Genomic DNA, 9,011 nt, shown 5'->3' with positions numbered 1-9,011 from the left:
CTCCTTCTTCACATTCTCCCGCAACTGGGGCTGCAAAGAAAAGGCTAAGAATTCCGAGCCCACCCACTGGCGGTGATGCAGGGCAGTCTGGAGCGAGTGCTGACATCTGGTTTGGACTGAAGGACCTGCCATCTATTACTGACATGTTGTCTACTGTCACTGCATATGATTCTGTCACCATTGAAAGAATGGTGGGGATTATATGAGTGACCGCATCCAAGTAGGCACGTCAGGCAGTCCGTACGTATACTGGCAGGAAAAAGAGGCAATTTGGAGGCCCTTGCACAGACTGGCTTTATTTTACCTATGTTGCCCCCCGGCCAGTGTGTACTCCGAAAGAATGTTTAGTGCAGCCGGTAACCTTGTCAGCAATCGGAGTACGAGGTTTCTTCCAGAAAATGTGGAGAAGATGATGTTCATCAATATGAATTATAATCAATTCCTCCGTGGAGACATTCACCAGCAATTGCCTCCAGAAAGTACACAGGGACCTGAGATGGTGGATTCCAGTGGGGACGAATTAATACTCTGTGAGGAGGAGGATGTACACAGTGAAAGGGGTGATGAATCGGACGATGAGGAGGAGATGGACATCTTGCCACTGTAGAGCCAGTTTGAGCAAGGAGAGATTGATTGCTTATTTTTTGGAGGGGGCCCAAACCAACCAGTCATTTTAGCCACAGCCCTGTCGCTGAAATGATGGGTTTGTTAAAGTGTGCATGTCCTATTAATACAACATAAGGGTGGGTGGGAGGTCCCAAGGACAATTCCATCTTGCACCTCTTTTTTTTTTTTTTATCTCTGCATCATGTGATGTTTGGGGCTAATTTTTTAAGCGCCATCTTGTCTGACACTGCAGTGCCACTCCTAGATAGGCCAGGTGTTTGTGCCGGCCACTTGGGTCGCTTAGCTTAGTCATCCAGCGACCTCGGTGCAAATTTTAGGACTAAAAATAATATTGTGAGGTGTGAGGTGTTCAGAATAGACTGGAAATGAGTGGAAATTATGGTTATTGAGGTTAATAATACTATGGGATCAAAATTACCCCCAAATTCTATGATTTAAGCTGTTTTTGAGGGGTTTTTGAAAAAAAAACACCCGAATCAAAAACACACCCGAATCCGACAAAATAATTTCAGGGAGGTTTTGCCAAAACACGTCCGAATCCAAAACACGTCCGCAGAACCGAATCCAAAACCAAAACCCGAAAAATTTCCGGTGCACATCTCTAATTCAGACCTGATCGCAAAAGGAAAATCTTTCTCTAATTGGCAAAACCATGGCCCTCATTCCGAGTTGATCGGTCGCAAGGCGAATTTAGCAGAGTTACACACGCTAAGCCGCCGCCTACTGGGAGTGAATCTTAGCTTCTTAAAATTGCGACCGATGTATTCGCAATAATGCGATTACTAACTACTTAGCAGTTTCAGAGTAGCTCCAGACTTACTCTGCCTGTGCGATCATTTCAGTGCTTGTCGTTCCTGGTTGACGTCACAAACACACCCAGCGTTCGCCCAGGCACTCCCACCGTTTCTCCGGCCACTCCTGCGTTTTTTCCGGAAACGGTAGCGTTTTCAGCCACACGCCCCTGAAACGCCGTGTTTCCGCCCAGTAACACCCATTTCCTGTCAATCACATTACGATCGCCGGAGCGAAGAAAAAGCCGTGAGTAAAAATACTTTCTTCATAGTAAAGTTACTTGGCGCAGTCGCAGTGCGAACATTGCGCATGCGTACTAAGCGGATTTTCACTGCGATGCGATGAAAAATACCGAGCGAACAACTCGGAATGAGGGCCCATGTGCACAGTAGGTGGGGCAGATATAACACGTGCAGAGAGATTTAGATTTGGGTGGGTTATATTGTTTCTGTACAGGGCAAATACGTCTGCTTTTTTTTTTTTCAATTCAATTTAGATTTCAGTTTGAACACACCCCACCCAAACCTAACTCTCTCTGCACATATTATCTGCCCCCCCTGCACTGCACATGGTTTTGCCCATTAGACAAAAAAATTGCTTTTGCGATCAGGTCTAAATTAGGCCCTTTGTTGGCTGTGGGAGGCTATGGCATGCTGCGATGCAGCAGCACCAGGATAATCTGCCTCCCGCAGCAAGAGTGTAAGAGGACACATCTGTAAGTGCAAGTCTGCAAATGCATTTTTTTTTAAATAAAACAGACTTCTGCATGAATGTGCATACCTGAAGGTGGCCATACAAAAATTAAAAAGATGAATTGCATGTGATGATTACATGTTATTTCCCTAACCTTTTACTCCCCAGAGGCTCCCCAGCAGTCCTGGACTCACGATATTGTGCACATGTGATCTAAAACTAAAACTAGTACAAAAACATTACTAAGGGTTCCGTGTGGTGTGATATGGAAGGAGGTCCATGGGGGTGACACCATGAGTTACCATACCGGGTGACACCAACCCTAGTGACGCCTCTGCTCATATGTTCATTTTCCCAGGCAAAGGAGCAGGTGGCTCATCATCATCTTCCGCATTCTCATTCTCCTCCACTTCCTCCACCTGTCTGTCCTGTTATTCCTCCTGTGCCTCCTTGCAGAGTTGGATTTAGATCACATGGGGCCCTAAGCAAGATACCGATTTGGGGCCCCCTCCCTCAAATAATCCATAGAACTATATTTTCATTCCGATATATGCCCCTTACATTATCTGTCATTTTTCCTCCTTTAATATTCTATTACTTTCCCCCTCAACCGATTGCACTATGTCACCTCCTCTTAATTTCCATTATTACACCACTTAATGTGTGCTCATTACACAGCACAGTAGTGTCCGTTACTTACATTACACAGCACAGTAGCGTCCGTTAATCACATTACACCGCACAGTAGCGTCCGATACTCACATTATACCGCACAGTAGCATCCGTTACATTGCACCGCACAGTGGCATCCGTTAGATTACACCGCACAGTAGCGTCCGTTACATTACACTGCACAGTAGCGTCTGTTACATTACGCCACACAGTAGCGCCTGTTACATTACACAACACAGTAGCGTCCGTTACATTACACTGCACAGTAGCGTCTGTTACATTACACCGCACAGTAGCGTCTGTTGCATTACACCGCACAGTAGCGTCCGTTGCATTACACCGCACAGTAGCGTCCGTTACATTACACGTACAGTAGCATCCGTTACATTATGCAGCACAGTAGCATCTGTTACATTACACCGCACAGTAGTGTCCGTTACATTACACCGCACAGTAGCGTCCGTTACATTACACCGCACAGTAGCGTCCATTACATTACACCGCACAGTAGCGTCCGTTACATTACACTGCACAGTAGCATCCGTTACATTACACCGCACAGTAGTGTCAATTACATTACACTGCACAGTAGCGTCCGTTACATTACACGTACAGTAGCATCCGTTACATTATGCAGCACAGTAGCATCTGTTACATTACACCGCACAGTAGTGTCCGTTACATTACACCGCACAGTAGCATCCGTTACATTACACCGCACAGTAGCGTCCATTACATTACACCGCACAGTAGCGTCCATTACATTACACCGCACAGTAGCGTCCATTACATTACACCGCACAGTAGTGTCCGTTACATTACACCGCACAGTAGCATCCGTTACATTACACCGCACAGTAGCGTCCGTTACATTACACCGCACAGTAGCGTCCATTACATTACACCGCACAGTAGCGTCCGTTACATTACACCGCACAGTAGCATCCGTTACATTACACCGCACAGTAGTGTCAATTACATTACACTGCACAGTAGCGTCCATTACATTACACTGCACAGTAGCGTCCGTTACATTACACAACACAGTAGCGTCCGTTACATTACACCGTACAGTAGCATCCGTTACATTATGCAGCACAGTAGCATCTGTTACATTACACCGCACAGTAGTGTCCGTTACATTACACCGCACAGTAGCGTCCGTTACATTACACCGCACAGTAGTGTCAATTACATTACACTGCACAGTAGCGTCCATTACATTACACTGCACAGTAGCGCCTGTTACATTACACAACACAGTAGTGTCCGTTAGCTTACACGTTACATTACAGTAGAGCATAATGCAATGCTATAGCCCATAATACAAATTACACATTGCCCACCCCTAGAACGGCCACTGACTGGATAAACTAGACTTAATTATAAATGGCATAACTAGTGAGAAAAACAGTGGTGGTGGAGACAGAGGGGAGAGAGAGGGGGAGATGGGAGGGAGAGAGAGAAAGGGGAGAGAGAGAAAAGGGGGTGAGAGAGGAGAAAGAGAGAGAGAAGAGTGAGAGAGAGAGAAAGGGGAGAGTGAAGGGGGGGTGAGAGTGAAGGGGGGGTGAGAGAGTGAAGGGGGGTGAGAGAGTGAAGTGGGGGTGAGAGAGAGAGAGAGAGAGGAAAGAGACCTTCTCTGACATGGTACCAGCTACCTGCCCCATGTCCCTTCTGCAGCTATTTGCCTATGTGTCCCACAGCAGGTCATCTCCCTATGTTCCCTTCCCCCAGAACCCTCAAACCCATGTCTTGTGTGAGTCACAGGAGTGGAGGGCCAGGCGGAGGAGGAACTGCCACCATGGATCCGCTGGGAGCCGGCAGACAGGCACATAGATGGGTGGAGGAGCACGTTGAGCCGCTGGGTTTCGGCGGGTGGGCACACAGGTGGGTGGGAAGGTAGGGCTGCGCGGAGGAGCACCGTGGAGCTGCGTGCTGTACAGTGAGTGAAAGTGACTCACTCGCTGTCAGCAACAGCAGCCCCCCATATGTATGCATCAGGCTGGCACTGAATAAGACACCTGCACACACTGTAATAGCCTCGGAGCAGAGAGCACAGAGAGCGCGGCACCCGGAGCGGGCACAGACACCAGTAGTGTCTCTCTCCCAGGCAGCAGCAGCAGCAGTCACAAGTGGGAGGGCCATGTCATGCCCATTGCTCTCCCCATTCTCATCATCCACTCTCCCATTAAATGAAAGTCCTCTGCAGCGCGGCTCCTTATCACCATCAGTGGGCGCGGCTGGGCCCTAAGCACGTGCCTCGGATGCGTAGCAGTAATTCCGCCCTTGCCTCCTTGTCATCACTACCTCCCTCCTCCTGCTTCCTCTCACCCTGCCTCACAAACACCTCCTCTTCCTCCTCTATCTTCTGCTGAAGAACAGCTCTTCTCCTGTATGACATGCTGCTGCTTTTTCTCTGCTAATAACTCTCTTCTCCTTCACAAAATGCCTCACAACATATTAAAGGATAAAATGGTGGATCATGGGCTTACTGTATATAGGGTGTGTGAGGTACAAACCATGGGACTTTTGGGTGCCAGTTGGTGACTTTGGGGTCTGTTCATGAAGCAGTGAAAAGATTTGAGAAGTGAATCAGAGGAAATGTTGCCCATGGCAACCAATCAGCTGCAACATATAATTTTATAGAATTCACTTGATAAATGTTACCTCAAAGCTCATTGGTTGCCATGAAAACTTTTCCACTGGTCCACTTCTACACTGCTTTCGCTGTGCCATTAATCTACCCGTTTATATTAAACAGGGCAACTCACACAGTGAAATTCAGTCTCTGGTTGGTCTAAAAACTTAGATGCTTCCTGGTGTGAATTCTCGCGAGAAGTCTTATGCGAGTTGCATTTGTGCCTGAAAACTTACACCCTATTACATTGTGGGAGTTGTGGGACAAACTCAAATCTTCCAAATGTACAAGAAGGTGCAAGTTTGAACTCACACAAAAACTCGGACCCTGTTACATTTGACCTTAGGTGTTTCAGGACATATCTGTAAACCAGAAAGATCTTGGAAGAAACTCTCGTGTGTGAAAATGGCATTTCAGGTGGGGCAACTGTGTGATAATGTTGTGGTCGCATGCAAGAGATCTGTTGTGGGTATGTAGCTATATTTCCATGGTACTCTGAGTCATTCATACAGTAAAGGGAAACCTGTTTCTGATGGATCACAACTGCTGACACTAATGATAGCAGTAGTGGATGGAAAAATGGGCATTACGGCTTCCTGATTGAAGCAGCATGGATACTTGGTGATATGTCCTATTGGCATAGAACAACAGACAGCAGTGTAATGTGATATGCAGTTGAGGCCAGTTTAACCTTCAGCAGTCTGGAGGTTTATTTAGGAGTTGGTTATCAGAGTGACAGAGTAAGCGATAGTGTTACCAGAGACAGTGGTAGCATTATCGGTAATGCTGCTAAGAGTATCAGTAACAAGACTTCCCCATAGGAACACGTGCTGCATGCTGCTGCAGTGTATCACATCCATGAAGGCATCTATGATGGCACAAGGGCATGGGGTTACATATGCTCAGTAGAGATTGCAGCGGCCAGCTTGTTTAAGGTGGTTGCCTGGCTTTACGGTAAAGGAGCAGGAGATGGTAATAGAACACACTCCTCTTTAACAGTACTCTATCTCCAGCACCATCACGCAAAGTGAGACACTTTACATCCAACTCAGAATCAAGCCCAGAGTGTCCAACTCTATGTGAGCCCCAATGTGGTCTGTATGTTAAAAAAAATACAGTTTCCAGAGCAAAGCAAAGAGGAATCACTAGTACCCTAAAGATGGCTACATGTCTGTAATGTTTGGAGGAATGAGTTGAAATTCTAGTAAACTCATTCTTGGTTTCAAACTTGCTATCTTAATCTTCAATAATGTTTATGGTTTAGTTCTCGGGTCATAATCTCACATATTTGTTTTACGGGGGTAATTCTGAGTTGATCGCAGCAGCAAGTTTGTTAGCAATTGGGCAAAACCATGTGCACTGCAGGGGGGGCAGATATAACATTTGCAAAGAGAGTAATTGGGTGGGTTATTTTGTTTCTGTGCAGGGTAAATACTGCAAATTAGATTGCAGATTGAACACACCACACCCAAATCTAACTCTCTCTGCACATGTTAAATCTAACTCCCCTGCAGTGCACATTGGGGATAATTCCGAGTTGATCGCAGCATCAAATTTGTTAGCAGTTGGGTAAAACCATGTGCACTGCAGGGGGGAAGATATAACATTTGCAGAGAGAGTTAGATTTGGGTGGGTTATTTTGTTTCTGTGCAGGGTAAATACTGGCTGCTTTATTTTTACACTGCAATTTAGATTTCAGATTGAACACACCCCACCCAAATCTAACTCTCTCTGCAAATGTTATATCTGCCCCCCCTGCAGTGCACATGGTTTTGCCCAACTGCTAACAAATTTGATGCTGCGATCAACTTGGAATTACCCCCATGGTTTTGCCCAACTGCTAACAAAATTCCTGCTGCGATCAACTTGGAATTACCCCCTACATTCCAACAAACTGATGTGCATACTAAGTGATGCAAAGCTCCACTTTCCTTGACACCGCCAAAAGCTATATTGAATTTAAAATATTGTTGTCATACACATGATAAATGTTAACATTAAATCAGACAAGCACTTAAAATTTTAAGAATTGCAAAGTTGGTGCTGCTTTTCTATCTTCGTGTCAGTTATGTGGTCTTTTGCAAAGTATGGCTCATAATATTTTAATGAGATATATAATATAGACTGTGGAACATTGTATACCGCAGGATTTAGAACACTCTTTGTAACCTCCAGCCTTTTTTGCAATTACCACAATGAGTTGAAACAATAATTATCATACATACTGAATGAGGTGTACAGTACAGCACTAGTCATAGCATTAGTAAATTGAATATTTTTGGGAGAGTTTCACTACCATTTAATGCATATTTTATTTTATACTGTAAGCTGATTTTTTTTAAGTTACCAAATGATACCATTGCTGTTTGGTTTATGAAAAACTTTCTGTCTGGCACACAAGCATGCAATTTTAAAACAAGTAATAAAAAAAAAATATATATAGTGTTTAGTAAAGAACAGTACTTTTTTTTTTTAATGCCATAGAAGTATTTCAAATACTTGATACTGTATATTTATTTTTATAAATATTTGTGCAACATCATTAACACCCCCTTCACACAGAACTGAGAGCGTGGCTTAGTGCCAGGGCAAGCCAATGTGAGCCATGTCCAGGCTCGGTGTGAAAGGGTCAGCCTGGTCATGCATCCTCGGTCTGTCCCCGGTCCACTACCTGGGTCATGACTTGTGTTATTCTGGGGTCTGACATGGGTCGAGTGCAGTGTTAAAGGCAGACATGGGTCATTGATGACCAGAGTCATGTCTAAAAGCCAATAGACTGGCTCAGGAAAGCTTGGGCATCACATCATCTCCAAGCAATCTGTGTGAGCGGTGATAACCCGGGACCATCTGGCGGTGTGAAAGGGGTAAGTATATCCCATGTACAGTATCCTGGGTTGGACAGGGGTTAGAGCTGGGGCTCCAGTGTGAAGAGGGTATAACTGATCAGATTTCATGCCACCTGCAAAACTGCTTTAGGAACAGAAAACTAATAAATAAAATTAAAATAATACTAAAAATCAGTTTAAATATTGATGTTAAAGATTCATATACACTGATATACAGTATTTACTGAGCATGAATTCATCCAAACATTTCCATTTTTTAATATTAATATAATATATACACAGAAATACGTGCAGGTGGTCAGTGCCATAGCAAGGCTCAGAGGAGCCAGGTGCGGAATGCTTGTCCTCTGCTCATGGGATATCATACAAATTATACCACGAAGATGGTGCTGGGTGTGTCTATAGATGCACCCTGCATTTTTCTCTGTAACACAGTGCCACCCCAGGCACCCAGCCAGCTGTAAATATGTATTGTCATTTGTCAAACAGCAACCGTGTCACCCACTCAGTATTTCACCCTGCGCAGTGGCATAAGTTGCACACCCCTCATAACAGCCCTTTATGGTCAGCTCAAGCACACCCTAATGTGAACTAGAATATTGGTAGCGTCTTCATAAATAAAGCAAACTAACAACTTCAGTGGTAAAGTTAGATCTGTTTTGGTGCCAGCACAATATTTCCACAGCTTTTCATCTGGAGGGAGGTCAGGGGTCATCTGGGTTCCAATCAATTGTATCCTGACC

Source organism: Pseudophryne corroboree, chromosome 4 (genome assembly GCF_028390025.1).
Source record: "Pseudophryne corroboree isolate aPseCor3 chromosome 4, aPseCor3.hap2, whole genome shotgun sequence".
In the NCBI taxonomy this organism is placed as follows: domain Eukaryota; kingdom Metazoa; phylum Chordata; class Amphibia; order Anura; family Myobatrachidae; genus Pseudophryne; species Pseudophryne corroboree.
The sequence above is the reverse complement of the archived record's forward strand: the minus strand, read 5'-3'. Positions refer to the sequence as shown.